Source organism: Pleurodeles waltl, chromosome 11 (assembly GCF_031143425.1).
Source record: "Pleurodeles waltl isolate 20211129_DDA chromosome 11, aPleWal1.hap1.20221129, whole genome shotgun sequence".
Classification (NCBI taxonomy): Eukaryota; Metazoa; Chordata; class Amphibia; order Caudata; family Salamandridae; genus Pleurodeles; species Pleurodeles waltl.
Window position 1 is genome coordinate 216,617,589 of NC_090450.1, and position 15,316 is coordinate 216,632,904.

The following is a 15,316-nucleotide window of genomic DNA, read 5'->3' on the forward strand; positions in this document are numbered from 1 at the left end:
AATGTATTTCCTATGGACTCTCTCTGGACATCCTTTGGCTCTCAAACAATGTTGGGGTTGTTGCTGCAAGAACTTCTACTATGAATCAGCCTATAAACACACCTGTAAATTAATGCACTACCTTGAACATGTGCTGTATGTCTGTTGCTGATTGGACTAACCAGACCATGGTGAATGTGGATACCCAAAAGGCATTTCCTACCATCTAATGGGATATGCCCTACAATCACTATCACATTTTATTTTTTGCACCTCCACTGCCATGTGATTGCGTGTAAAGACTCTTTCAACTATTTTACTTCATGGTATTACAATAAGCATCAGTAACTAGAGTAGCACACAGTGAGTAATCCCAACCAGTCCAGATTTGCATACATGCACAAATTGTGTCCTGTGAGGCATGTGTCACTGACACCTTCACATATATCCGCAGATATCTCGCTCAGTAATCACAACAATGTCATCATGCACAGGTCAGTCTCAATGCTCACATTGGAGATTTCACAATAGTACAATACTAATGCATACACTGAGAATAAGCAGATTTCAATGTACAGACCATTTCATATTTTGTATCACACCTGTGCCACTAAACAATGTAGAAGCTTAGTGTTAAACATTGAATGTCAGTAAGCATGAACTGCAACTTCTAAGTCATTTTGTTTCTGTGTCAAATGATAAATGGTGTAGTAAGGCACGCTGGCATATTTAGGGCCAATGTGTTCCTCTGCCCCTGGGAGCCCTCATATGCATTGAGCACATGTGTAACCACACATGAGAACAATTTTAATATATACACAGATTTCAAAGATTATGAGCCAGGTCACAGACCCATGGAGCAAATTACACATGCCAAGGAGAATAGGAAAATGTAGATCAATGTTCATCTAACCTAGTAAGTTGTTGCCCAAATGCATAAGCATGAAGTGCCACACTTAGCAAGTAGTCAATAGCAAGAATGACTCTTGGACTGGGTCCCCTTCCTTTACAGGTCCTCAGGTGCAGGAATCCATCTTCAGTGCTTTGCAGTCTGTCGTGGTCTTTGCAGAATCTCCTATCACAACTTTAGTGTGTTTCTGGGGAAGTAAGGTCACTTAACTCCTACTTTTCAGTGTCTTGTCGTGGGGTGTCTTGGACACCCTTAGTGTTTTCTTACACTCCCAGCAACCCTCTACACACTACACTAGGCCAGGGGTTCCAAAGTGGTTCGCATTCCAATTTCTTAGTATATGTTTTGTGTTGCCCCTAGGCCTATTGCATCCTATTGTATTCTACAGTGTTTGCACTACTTTTCTAACTGTTTACTTACCTAATTTTGGTTTGTGTGTACATTTCGTGTATAGCACTTACCTCCTAAGGGAGTATATCCTCTGAGATATTTCTGACACATTGTCACTAAAATAAAGTACTTTCATTTTTAGTAACTCTGAGTTTTGTGTTTCTTATGATATAGTGATATATGATATAAGCGGTATAGTAGGAGCTTTGCATGTCTGCTAGTTCAGCCTAAGCTGCTCTGCTGTAGCTACCTCTATCAGCCTAAGCTGCTAGAACACCTCTAATCTACTAATAAGGGATAACTGGACCTGGCACAAGGTGTAAGTACCACAAGGTACCCACTATAGGCCAGGCCAGCCTCCTACACCTGTCTCTCAATCAAAGAGCACCCTTTGAAGTATTCTGAAGAGTAGGGGTGTGCGGGGAGCTCTGCTCCACTAGCAGAGCTAATGGAGTTTTTGGAACGCCACACTCCGCTTGGAGCATGGAGTTAGTCAAAAACTCTGCTAGCCCGGCCAGCCGAGTGGAGCTCATCCGGTGCGCTCTGCAGCCCAGTAATGGGCTGCACAGTGCAAGCGTAAACAGTCTGTGCTTGCACTGTGCAGCTGGTAAATGTGCTGCAGCATGCACCGCGGTCTGAGAGCAGAGCAAGAGGTAGGCGAGAAGACGACAAGGAGAGAAGGACCCCCTGGAAGACCTAGGTAAAACATCATCTCTTTCTTTATTTTGTTGTTGTTTGTGCACACTGGTGCACAAACAAGGACTGAAACAGCAGCTTTCACTCCCTACGGTCATGGCCTGCATTCAGGCCAGAGCTGTAGGCAGCAAAACTTGCCGTTTCAGGTCTCTTGTGCACCGGCCTGTCCTGTGTGCACTTCACAACGGGCAGGCTGGTGCGCAAGAGGCCTGGCAGCTTTCGTTGCCTACAGCCCTGGCCTGACCCATGTGCACTGCACATAGGATAGGCTGGTGCATAAGAGGCCTAAAAAAGCAGCTTTCACTGTCCACAGCCCTCCTGAATGTTCCCGATCTCGAAAGCGCTAAGCAGGTTCAGGCCATGCTAACCAGGCCCGACCCTGTTTAGTGCTTCTGAGATCAGGCGCATTCAGTACTCCGTGGGTTTTTATTCAGCTCTGCAGAATTCCACAGGGATGGACTCTGTGAACACTGCTTACTGAAGAGCCTGGCTCTCCCTTCCTCCAGTGTGTCCACCCCAAATCCCAGGAATGCAGCATTTCTGAAACCTGTCTGGGGCAATTCCCCTACCTCCTCATGCTCCTCCAGTCAGCCCTGGATCCCTCAAATTGGAACTCGGAACTTTCTATATATTGTACCATTCAAAGGCACATATACATCCAGCACATTCATCTAACAGAAATGCACTACACAGCTCTACATTTTCCATTTATTGTACCATTCACAGGCACAAATACCCCAATCACATGCATAAAAGACACATGCAGTGCATAACACTACAAACTAACCTGATGTGGGCCAAGGGCGAGTTAAGCACACAGCAGCTGAACTTAGATGCTGAGCCTGTAGGCCTCACTCCAGTGACACGGGGCTGGTAAACTTCTATTGATCTCTACATAGATTTCTGCCACCACCTCACTCATGCTGCTTAATTCCTGGCAAGGACAGTAGCCTTTCACCACTATTAGGGTACCATTTTGAATGCCCCATTCTGTTCCAAAGACCACCATCCATCAGACAGGCCTATGTCATTGCACACATGCATTGTCCTTGTTTGCCCACTACAACAAAAATCAGCACCCGGGATCAAGATATCCTTGCAATTGGGGCCACGCCCATCAACATTTAACAACAGACTTTTTCGTCCCAACAGTGGTTGTTTCAAACCTCTAATGGCTCTCACTCTATCGGGCCGTTGGAGCAGTATGTAGGTGGGGAGATGATGTGAGGTACAAACTAAGAACTCAATAAATCACATCATGAAAAAATATGAGTCTCATCTACAAGGAAATGGCCGAGCGCAATTCCGCAAGCAACCTTGCTTTGCAGAGCTGCATCATTTCCAAAACACAGGGATGCACCATATTTAAAAGAATACAGCACATCCCTGTGTTTCCCCACATCACCAGTGCTAAATTAGCTGCCTAGCAACAACTCAACCACCCTTGAGCCATGGTGCAAGGCTGGCAGCGTTGTGGGGGAGATTATGTTTGCGCAGAAAGGGACACCTTCCAGCACAAAAACAATCTTTAAAAGTGATTTGCTCCTCTATGTGTGCTGTAGAATGCAGCACACACATAAAGAACAAAAAACGGGGATAAATAAAAGTATTTCTCTTGGTTTTGTCACTCTAACACCTCCCGTGGGAAGGCAATAGTTTTTGGTGCTGCCTCAGGTTTATGATTTCCGGTAAATCTGAGGCAGTGTCAAAAAGAAATGGGTGTTGCATGGGAATGCCCAAAGCAACACTCATAGCATGCCCCTTAGCCCCATGCCCCTTAGCCACAGAAAACTGCATAGTAACAGCCCATATCTACAAAGCTGTGTTAAGCTAGGAAAAGTTGCTTAATGCTGCCTTATAGATATAGTGCACTGCACAGCACCACTGCAGAGTCGCAAAAAGTGACACTCCAGCAGCCATAGGGCCTTGTAAATGAGGCCCTACGAATCTTTTTCCAGTCACTGCTTTTTCTTTAAAAGGATCAAAAATCTTTAATCATGGAACACATCTAATTATTAAATATTAAATGCTGTGGGCAGAAATAATGTTGCTCCTGGGGACCGCTCTGATATTATCTTTCCCCTAGTTACTATAAGATGCAAGTAAAAAACAGATTCAGAAAGCCCAAAGTTCAGAGAGTACAACAACCCTTCAGTCCCCCTGGGCTGTAGTGATATACTATAATCATACAAATGAGCAAAAACTGTGGCTGTGTAGAGAAGGGAGAGCACTTCCCAAAAGTAAACTAACGTCTTGTTGCGGAGTCCATGATGAAAACAAGGCTATAATAGAAGGAGTGCCCAAGTGGTAGTGCACCCAGCCACAGGGTGCGTGAACTGTTACCTAGGAGAGTTCACAGTTATACGATACAAGAGAGAAAACCACGGCACATCTCATAAAGATGAAAAGTCCCACTTTTATTCATCTATAATGTCTCTAGGTGAGCAAATGACGTCTGGCCCAATCAGACATCCTGGGCACAATATCAGACGATGAATGCAATTCTCATGTTCAGAAAAACAACAGCCGACACGTGTTTCGTCAGGGTTGACTTTTTCAAGGCTGTGAACATATACAAATGTAAGGTGTCAAACACTGATGTTGCTAGTGTAAGAGAATAATACATTGTCTAGCGAGAAAAAGATTCATGAACAAATGAAGAGGCCCAGTTCATGCCGTGAGTATGAGCATGCTGATTTTGTGACGTCTATGAGAAATAACGATAATCCTATCGTTATTGTGTCAAATTGTCTTAAACCGAAAGTGCCTATAAAAGCATGCCTCAGTGAGCAGACGCATAGACATAAGAAAAAGGAAAAAGGAAAGAGGAAAAAGGAAAAAGGAAAAGGGAAAAGGGGAAAAGGGGGAGCCCCAGTGCTCATGTTATACAAAGAGTTAAAGACGAAGTCCGTGTATGAATGTGATAATAGTAAGGGAAATTATTAGTTTACAAAAAAACAAGAAGCGTGAGAAAGAGGAGAAGGAAAGAAAAAATCCATGCTTAATAGTATATGGTATAGAGAGGAGCATACCTAGAGATAGAAATATCGCACGGTGTTCCAAAATTCCAAAGATCGCTAATTTATTAGAAGATGATATGCTGGGTGATGAGCGGAGTATCTGAAGACCATGGTAAGCCTGTACAAACAAAAATGCTAAAATGGCAATGCATAAAAAGTATAGTGCCCCCCCCTGATTGGTAATTAGAAATAGCCTATATATCGAAGAGAGGCGGTGGATTGTAAAGCCCACGGGTGTATGTAATCATAATACAAAGAAAGGGCAGGAGCGGCTTGCTCTTAAATGTGTAAGCCGTATAATGAAAAATGAGTGTTTGATTTTAAAACCCAATAGTTACATTTTTTCTAGTATAGCTGCCTATGTGTCTCAAAAATCCCTTTTTTTCAGAGTTTTGGATGCATATGTTACCTCTACAGTCTGGTGCATAGCCACCTCTTACAATCCATTGTCAGCTGGGGTGTTGTACTACTTCTGGCCAGGCGCTTACTCACACACATATTCCTCTGGGGAGCAGAAGCTTTGAAATCCTGCCTTGGCCCAATGTTCTTCTTAATGCTCTCTGGCAATGTGGATGTGCGCAGGCAAGCAAAATCTGACTTGGTAAAGGAAGGGACAGGGTGGACACAGATGACAAGGGCTGCACAAAATAGTGATCTACCTCCTATGAAGAACCACCCAATGTGGTTGCGATTCATTTAAGAGCAAAGCCATCAAGAGCCACTGTTTCTTCATGTGAAACGTTAATCTCCAAATGCGATAATAAGATTTGTTGCACAACATCTTCACAGAGCTTTTTTGACAATGCTGCCTTTTGGGTGTACTTCCCCATTACCACTTACTTTCTGTGAGGTGTTTTTTCTAAAAGGCAGTTTAAAGGCATTTCATCTTGGCAGGATGCAATAATATGAGTTTCTTGTTACCAAATCTAGTAAAATGGAGTTGGCAGTAAGCTATACCAACCCTGGAGCACAAAAGTCTTTACTGGTCTTAGATGGTGGGATCCTTGGCACTGCTCAATGAGAAATCCTGGCACACTAAAGGAGAGTTTCTGCCCTATACTTTTACTAAGCTTGAAGACAGAGATTGTGAATCTCACTGGCCAGGCTATGGCAATGTTTTGAGACAGTTCTGACTTTTGTGTATTCCTCCCAGAATGGTCAAACCCCAATCTCTTTCTTCTGGTGTAAGCAAAGTGGAGAAGTGGGGCTGGCATCTCCTTTTCAGGGAACTCCAAAACAAAAGTCCCAAAGAGGACTTTATCACTCAGCTACCTCTCAATCTGTTGGAATTATTAGTATTATTATTAGGAAATCTTGCATATCACTCAGCTACCAACACAGGGTTCCCAGCACTTTGAAGACAAGTATGATCTAACCTCAACATGCTGACTCAAAACAGCCAGGTCGTCAGCTGTTTTTGAATGGTGGACAATCAGATGCAGCTTCTCAGGGGTTTTGGCAGCGCATTTCAAAGCTTAGGACACAGTTAAGTAAAGGACCAACCTCCGAACGTGTCCATTTGACTCTGGTAACGGTGCACAGGGAAAGGTCAGTAGAATGTAGGGGAGGGGCCGGCTAATGTTGTCTCACTATTTCATGAAGCTATTCGGGGCTGACTCCTGATCTTGTTCTGTGCACATAGCAGAGGGCTTTGAATTGGATTCATTTTATCCACCTTAAGCCAGTGAAGCTCATGAAGGAGAGAAGAGGCTTATGCACTCTTCCAGAGTCTGCAGAGAAGTCGAGCAGCTGAGTTTTGGATCACTTGCAGACATCTCGTGGAGGTCTTGACTGCCCCCAGATACTGTTGCCGTAGATCAGTCTCACCAAGATGAGCGCCTCATTGACTGTCCTTTGAGCTTCATATGGAAGAATCCAGATAATTGTTTACAGCCATTTCAGGACAGCAAAGCAGGTAGCAGCCACCTTAGCTACCTGAGGCTTCATAGACAGCTTCTCGTCCAGCAGAAAACCAAGGTTCTTAACTGTATGAGCCTAAGGAAGAAGCGCACCCAGGGTTTCTGGCCAGTGCTTTGGACCTCGAAGGGACGGATTCTTTCCTAGCACGAGTACTTCGATCTTATCGCCATTGAACCCAAGTGAGTAGTTATTCAACCACGAGGCACCCAGACCCAAGCAGAAATTAAATGCCTCAGAGTTGTGGTTTTGAGCAGATGTCAAAGAGAAGATGATTTGTTTATCATCATCCCCATAGGAGAATAAGATAAGGTCACAACTTTTGAACAGGTCAGCCGGTAGGTGAACATAGATGTTAAATAGCGCCAGACTTAAGGCTCAACATTAGGGCACCTCTGAGGTGAGGGCGTATCATGAGGAAGAGCAATTGGCCAAGGAAACCTGGAAAATGTGGTCCTTTAAGGAGGATGCCATGCTGGATAAAGCTGTTGCTTGGGGACCCAGGTTGGCCAGTCTCTCTAAATGCGTGACGTGACACAGTCTTGAACACAGTGCTGACATCAAGCAGGATGAGCGCTGCAATCTCGCCTTCATCCAGAAGTCTTCTAAGGTGTTCTGTCACTCCCAGAAGGGCAGATTTGGTGCTGTGTCCCGCTCTTTCTCACTCAGTTATCTCTCAATCTATTGGGGTTAATAGATCTGTGGAACAATGGAACAGGAAGAGAACAACAGCAGTACACATACTTCCAAGTGACCATTTAAATCAAATTCACCACTCCCTAGAGTCTGGTCCATTTCAAAAGGATACAGGAGTACTTTTGAGGAGCCCTGCAATTCACACACAGCGCATGTCATTCACTCATATCCTGCTTCACATACTAAGTGTAACCATATAAGTGGCATCGATACCCTACATGGATGAAGAGAAGTACATGGCTGAAGGGAATGAAAGACAAACTAAAAGTGGAGCGCCTACTTTTCCTGTGCAGGCAATTACTGAAATGCTTGCCCTGAAATTATAGTCGGTCACCTTCACCATTGTCAGTTCCTCACACCCCACCTCAGTAAATGGTGTGTCCCTCCTAACCACAGAGCCGAGGTCACATTCCATGTCACAGTGGACCTTCTGCATATATGCATTACTGTTGAGTAAACTCTGGCTAAAAGACAAAAATATCCAGTCGTTGTTCATTGGGGAGTCAGGGAAAGGGTATGTGCTCCTGTAGTCTATGGAAGGGAACATTTCCGTCTGAACTTCTCATGAGGATGGGTGAGCTCCTAAATACCTCCACCAATGTGGATGTCTTCAGCCTGTGAAAGGCCGGTGTAGGAGGCAGATGAAGAAATCCCATCAAGGGTATGGCTTTACAGACAGAAAGTAGGTGTTGGCCTCCTTGCCTGGCTTTAGGAGGTTCCAGTGGTTTTGCTCCCAGAACATGCTTTTCTTGCCTTGAGACCCTCCTAGCTTACTGGTCTCCCTTCTAAATCTCCTCTTCCGCTCCAATGGAAGAGACAAATGGCAGATTTGGCAATTTGGTCTCTCAATCAGGCCCCTTTACCATACCATTGTTTGCATGATAAAAAATATTTTGAGGCAGACAGGATTTTTTGATTTTCATGCAGCATGCACATATGTAAAAGTCTCATCAAGAAAGCATTGTGACTGAAGCAGTGCCTTAACAATCCATAGCACAGGTGGAGGCTTGAGCGCCAAACCTTAATACTATGAGTTTGCGCCACTAGCCCTACTAGTTATTAATTTTGTTTACAACACTTCTCTGCCTTCCAGTGGGCTCAGTATGTTTTATAATTTGGTTCAAACAGTGTTAGTATCTCTTTAGCTATTTCTTTTACAAGTTTTCCTTTCTTCAGATAATTCAAACAGGGGTTAGCAAAGAAGCTTACAACTCATAACACCCTCTCCTGAAACTCAGTTTATGAGCTTATCATACATTTATCATATTACCTCGAGACCAATAAGGATTATTTCTGAATGGGTGCCTGGATGATTTGCCTCCAGCTTTTGTCCAGGACACAAGGCATTGTTGAACCCATCTGCAGCAACAGTGAAATCTCATCACTGCTCTCGATTATCTGGGCTAGGGTGACATGATTTGGGCAACTGTCAGGTGACTGATTTACATATTTAAATCCCACACAATCATAATATGCTAATTTCTCCAGTGGTGAAGTAGCAAGGATGTTTTAGGCCCTGGTACAGGCGAGGACCTTGCCCCCTTTGGCTGCTGTTGAGGTCGTACAATACATCGATTATCAGGTTCAATGGGCCACACCGGGCTCTGGGCCCCAGTGCCACTGCACCTGGTGCGCCAATGGTAGCTGTGCCTTGTCTCCAACCTTATTCCTTGAACAGCTGAACATGTCTTAATTTGGAATCAGTGGCCCAGTTGGAGGGGTTTAAATATGAGGGGTTGGAGGGGTTTTAATATTGAGCCATGGTGCAAGGCTGGCAGCGTTGTGGGGGAGATTATGTTTGCGCAGAAAGGGACACCTTCCAGCACAAAAACAATCTTTAAAAGTGATTTGCTCCTCTATGTGTGCTGTAGAATGCAGCACACACATAAAGAACAAAAAACGGGGATAAATAAAAGTATTTCTCTTGGTTTTGTCACTCTAACACCTCCCGTGGGAAGGCAATAGTTTTTGGTGCTGCCTCAGGTTTACGATTTCCGGTAAATCTGAGGCAGTGTCAAAAAGAAATGGGTGTTGCATGGGAATGCCCAAAGCAACACTCATAGCATGCCCCTTAGCCCCATGCCCCTTAGCCACAGAAAACTGCATAGTAACAGCCCATATCTACAAAGCTGTGTTAAGCTAGGAAAAGTTGCTTAATGCTGCCTTATAGATATAGTGCACTGCACAGCACCACTGCAGAGTCGCAAAAAGTGACACTCCAGCAGCCATAGGGCCTTGTAAATGAGGCCCTACGAATCTTTTTCCAGTCACTGCTTTTTCTTTAAAAGGATCAAAAATCTTTAATCATGGAACACATCTAATTATTAAATATTAAATTCTGTGGGCAGAAATAATGTTGCTCCTGGGGACCGCTCTGATATTATCTTTCCCCTAGTTACTATAAGATGCAAGTAAAAAACAGATTCAGAAAGCCCAAAGTTCAGAGAGTACAACAACCCTTCAGTCCCCCTGGGCTGTAGTGATATACTATAATCATACAAATGAGCAAAAACTGTGGCTGTGTAGAGAAGGGAGAGCACTTCCCAAAAGTAAACTAACGTCTTGTTGCGGAGTCCATGATGAAAACAAGGCTATAATAGAAGGAGTGCCCAAGTGGTAGTGCACCCAGCCACAGGGTGCGTGAACTGTTACCTAGGAGAGTTCACAGTTATACGATACAAGAGAGAAAACCACGGCACATCTCATAAAGATGAAAAGTCCCACTTTTATTCATCTATAATGTCTCTAGGTGAGCAAATGACGTCTGGCCCAATCAGACATCCTGGGCACAATATCAGACGATGAATGCAATTCTCATATTCAGAAAAACAACAGCCGACACGTGTTTCGTCAGGGTTGACTTTTTCAAGGCTGTGAACATATACAAATGTAAGGTGTCAAACACTGATGTTGCTAGTGTAAGAGAATAATACATTGTCTAGCGAGAAAAAGATTCATGAACAAATGAAGAGGCCCAGTTCATGCCGTGAGTATGAGCATGCTGATTTTGTGACGTCTATGAGAAATAACGATAATCCTATCGTTATTGTGTCAAATTGTCTTAAACCGAAAGTGCCTATAAAAGCATGCCTCAGTGAGCAGACGCATAGACATAAGAAAAAGGAAAAAGGAAAGAGGAAAAAGGAAAAAGGAAAAGGGAAAAGGGGAAAAGGGGGAGCCCCAGTGCTCATGTTATACAAAGAGTTAAAGACGAAGTCCGTGTATGAATGTGATAATAGTAAGGGAAATTATTAGTTTACAAAAAAACAAGAAGCGTGAGAAAGAGGAGAAGGAAAGAAAAAATCCATGCTTAATAGTATATGGTATAGAGAGGAGCATACCTAGAGATAGAAATATCGCACGGTGTTCCAAAATTCCAAAGATCGCTAATTTATTAGAAGATGATATGCTGGGTGATGAGCGGAGTATCTGAAGACCATGGTAAGCCTGTACAAACAAAAATGCTAAAATGGCAATGCATAAAAAGTATAGTGCCCCCCCCTGATTGGTAATTAGAAATAGCCTATATATCGAAGAGAGGCGGTGGATTGTAAAGCCCACGGGTGTATGTAATCATAATACAAAGAAAGGGCAGGAGCGGCTTGCTCTTAAATGTGTAAGCTGTATAATGAAAAATGAGTGTTTGATTTTAAAACCCAATAGTTAAATTTTTTCTAGTATAGCTGCCTATGTGTCTCAAAAATCCCTTTTTTTCAGAGTTTTGGATGCATATGTTACCTCTACAGTCTGGTGCATAGCCACCTCTTACAATCCATTGTCAGCTGGGGTGTTGTACTACTTCTGGCCAGGCGCTTACTCACACACATATTCCTCTGGGGAGCAGAAGCTTTGAAATCCTGCCTTGGCCCAATGGTCTTCTTAATGCTCTCTGGCAATGTGGATGTGCGCAGGCAAGCAAAATCTGACTTGGTAAAGGAAGGGACAGGGTGGACACAGATGACAAGGGCTGCACAAAATAGTGATCTACCTCCTATGAAGAACCACCCAATGTGGTTGCGATTCATTTAAGAGCAAAGCCATCAAGAGCCACTGTTTCTTCATGTGAAACGTTAATCTCCAAATGCGATAATAAGATTTGTTGCACAACATCTTCACAGAGCTTTTTTGACAATGCTGCCTTTTGGGTGTACTTCCCCATTACCACTTACTTTCTGTGAGGTGTTTTTTCTAAAAGGCAGTTTAAAGGCATTTCATCTTGGCAGGATGCAATAATATGAGTTTCTTGTTACCAAATCTAGTAAAATGGAGTTGGCAGTAAGCTATACCAACCCTGGAGCACAAAAGTCTTTACTGGTCTTAGATGGTGGGATCCTTGGCACTGCTCAATGAGAAATCCTGGCACACTAAAGGAGAGTTTCTGCCCTATACTTTTACTAAGCTTGAAGACAGAGATTGTGAATCTCACTGGCCAGGCTATGGCAATGTTTTGAGACAGTTCTGACTTTTGTGTATTCCTCCCAGAATGGTCAAACCCCAATCTCTTTCTTCTGGTGTAAGCAAAGTGGAGAAGTGGGGCTGGCATCTCCTTTTCAGGGAACTCCAAAACAAAAGTCCCAAAGAGGACTTTATCACTCAGCTACCTCTCAATCTGTTGGAATTATTAGTATTATTATTAGGAAATCTTGCATATCACTCAGCTACCAACACAGGGTTCCCAGCACTTTGAAGACAAGTATGATCTAACCTCAACATGCTGACTCAAAACAGCCAGGTCGTCAGCTGTTTTTGAATGGTGGACAATCAGATGCAGCTTCTCAGGGGTTTTGGCAGCACATTTCAAAGCTTAGGACACAGTTAAGTAAAGGACCAACCTCCGAACGTGTCCATTTGACTCTGGTAACGGTGCACAGGGAAAGGTCAGTAGAATGTAGGGGAGGGGCCGGCTAATGTTGTCTCACTATTTCATGAAGCTATTCGGGGCTGACTCCTGATCTTGTTCTGTGCACATAGCAGAGGGCTTTGAATTGGATTCATTTTATCCACCTTAAGCCAGTGAAGCTTATGAAGGAGAGAAGAGGCTTATGCACTCTTCCAGAGTCTGCAGAGAAGTCGAGCAGCTGAGTTTTGGATCACTTGCAGACATCTCGTGGAGGTCTTGACTGCCCCCAGATACTGTTGCCGTAGATCAGTCTCACCAAGATGAGCGCCTCATTGACTGTCCTTTGAGCTTCATATGGAAGAATCCAGATAATTGTTTACAGCCATTTCAGGACAGCAAAGCAGGTAGCAGCCACCTTAGCTACCTGAGGCTTCATAGACAGCTTCTCGTCCAGCAGAAAACCAAGGTTCTTAACTGTATGAGCCTAAGGAAGAAGCGCACCCAGGGTTTCTGGCCAGTGCTTTGGACCTCGAAGGGACGGATTCTTTCCTAGCACGAGTACTTCGATCTTATCGCCGTTGAACCCAAGTGAGTAGTTATTCAACCACGAGGCACCCAGACCCAAGCAGAAATTAAATGCCTCAGAGTTGTGGTTTTGAGCAGATGTCAAAGAGAAGATGATTTGTTTATCATCATCCCCATAGGAGAATAAGATAAGGTCACAACTTTTGAACAGGTCAGCCGGTAGGTGAACATAGATGTTAAATAGCGCCAGACTTAAGGCTCAACATTAGGGCACCTCTGAGGTGAGGGCGTATCATGAGGAAGAGCAATTCTCCAAGGAAACCTGGAAAATGTGGTCCTTTAAGGAGGATGCCATGCTGGATAAAGCTGTTGCTTGGGGACCCAGGTTGGCCAGTCTCTCTAAATGCGTGACGTGACACAGTCTTGAACACAGTGCTGACATCAAGCAGGATGAGCGCTGCAATCTCGCCTTCATCCAGAAGTCTTCTAAGGTGTTCTGTCACTCCCAGAAGGGCAGATTTGGTGCTGTGTCCCGCTCTTTCTCACTCAGTTATCTCTCAATCTATTGGGGTTAATAGATCTGTGGAACAATGGAACAGGAAGAGAACAACAGCAGTACACATACTTCCAAGTGACCATTTAAATCAAATTCACCACTCCCTAGAGTCTGGTCCATTTCAAAAGGATACAGGAGTACTTTTGAGGAGCCCTGCAATTCACACACAGCGCATGTCATTCACTCATATCCTGCTTCACATACTAAGTGTAACCATATAAGTGGCATCGATACCCTACATGGATGAAGAGAAGTACATGGCTGAAGGGAATGAAAGACAAACTAAAAGTGGAGCACCTACTTTTCCTGTGCAGGCAATTACTGAAATGCTTGCCCTGAAATTATAGTCGGTCACTTTCACCATTGTCAGTTCCTCACACCCCACCTCAGTAAATGGTGTGTCCCTCCTAACCACAGAGCCGAGGTCACATTCCATGTCACAGTGGACCTTCTGCATATATGCATTACTGTTGAGTAAACTCTGGCTAAAAGACAAAAATATCCAGTCGTTGTTCATTGGGGAGTCAGGGAAAGGGTATGTGCTCCTGTAGTCTATGGAAGGGAACATTTCCGTCTGAACTTCTCATGAGGATGGGTGAGCTCCTAAATACCTCCACCAATGTGGATGTCTTCAGCCTGTGAAAGGCCGGTGTAGGAGGCAGATGAAGAAATCCCATCAAGGGTATGGCTTTACAGACAGAAAGTAGGTGTTGGCCTCCTTGCCTGGCTTTAGGAGGTTCCAGTGGTTTTGCTCCCAGAACATGCTTTTCTTGCCTTGAGACCCTCCTAGCTTACTGGTCTCCCTTCTAAATCTCCTCTTCCGCTCCAATGGAAGAGACAAATGGCAGATTTGGCAATTTGGTCTCTCAATCAGGCCCCTTTACCATACCATTGTTTGCATGATAAAAAATATTTTGAGGCAGACAGGATTTTTTGATTTTCATGCAGCATGCACATATGTAAAAGTCTCATCAAGAAAGCATTGTGACTGAAGCAGTGCCTTAACAATCCATAGCACAGGTGGAGGCTTGAGCGCCAAACCTTAATACTATGAGTTTGCGCCACTAGCCCTACTAGTTATTAATTTTGTTTACAACACTTCTCTGCCTTCCAGTGGGCTCAGTATGTTTTATAATTTGGTTCAAACAGTGTTAGTATCTCTTTAGCTATTTCTTTTACAAGTTTTCCTTTCTTCAGATAATTCAAACAGGGGTTAGCAAAGAAGCTTACAACTCATAACACCCTCTCCTGAAACTCAGTTTATGAGCTTATCATACATTTATCATATTACCTCGAGACCAATAAGGATTATTTCTGAATGGGTGCCTGGATGATTTGCCTCCAGCTTTTGTCCAGGACACAAGGCATTGTTGAATCCATCTGCAGCAACAGTGAAATCTCATCACTGCTCTCGATTATCTGGGCTAGGGTGACATGATTTGGGCAACTGTCAGGTGACTGATTTACATATTTAAATCCCACACAATCATAATATGCTAATTTCTCCAGTGGTGAAGTAGCAAGGATGTTTTAGGCCCTAGTACAGGCGAGGACCTTGCCCCCTTTGGCTGCTGTTGAGGTCGTACAATACATCGATTATCAGGTTCAATGGGCCACACCGGGCTCTGGGCCCCAGTGCCACTGCACCTGGTGCGCCAATGGTAGCTGTGCCTTGTCTCCAACCTTATTCCTTGAACAGCTGAACATGTCTTAATTTGTAATCAGTGGCCCAGTTGGAGGGGTTTAAATATGTCAACTTTTCTGCAGAGTTTATAATAGTCAAGAAA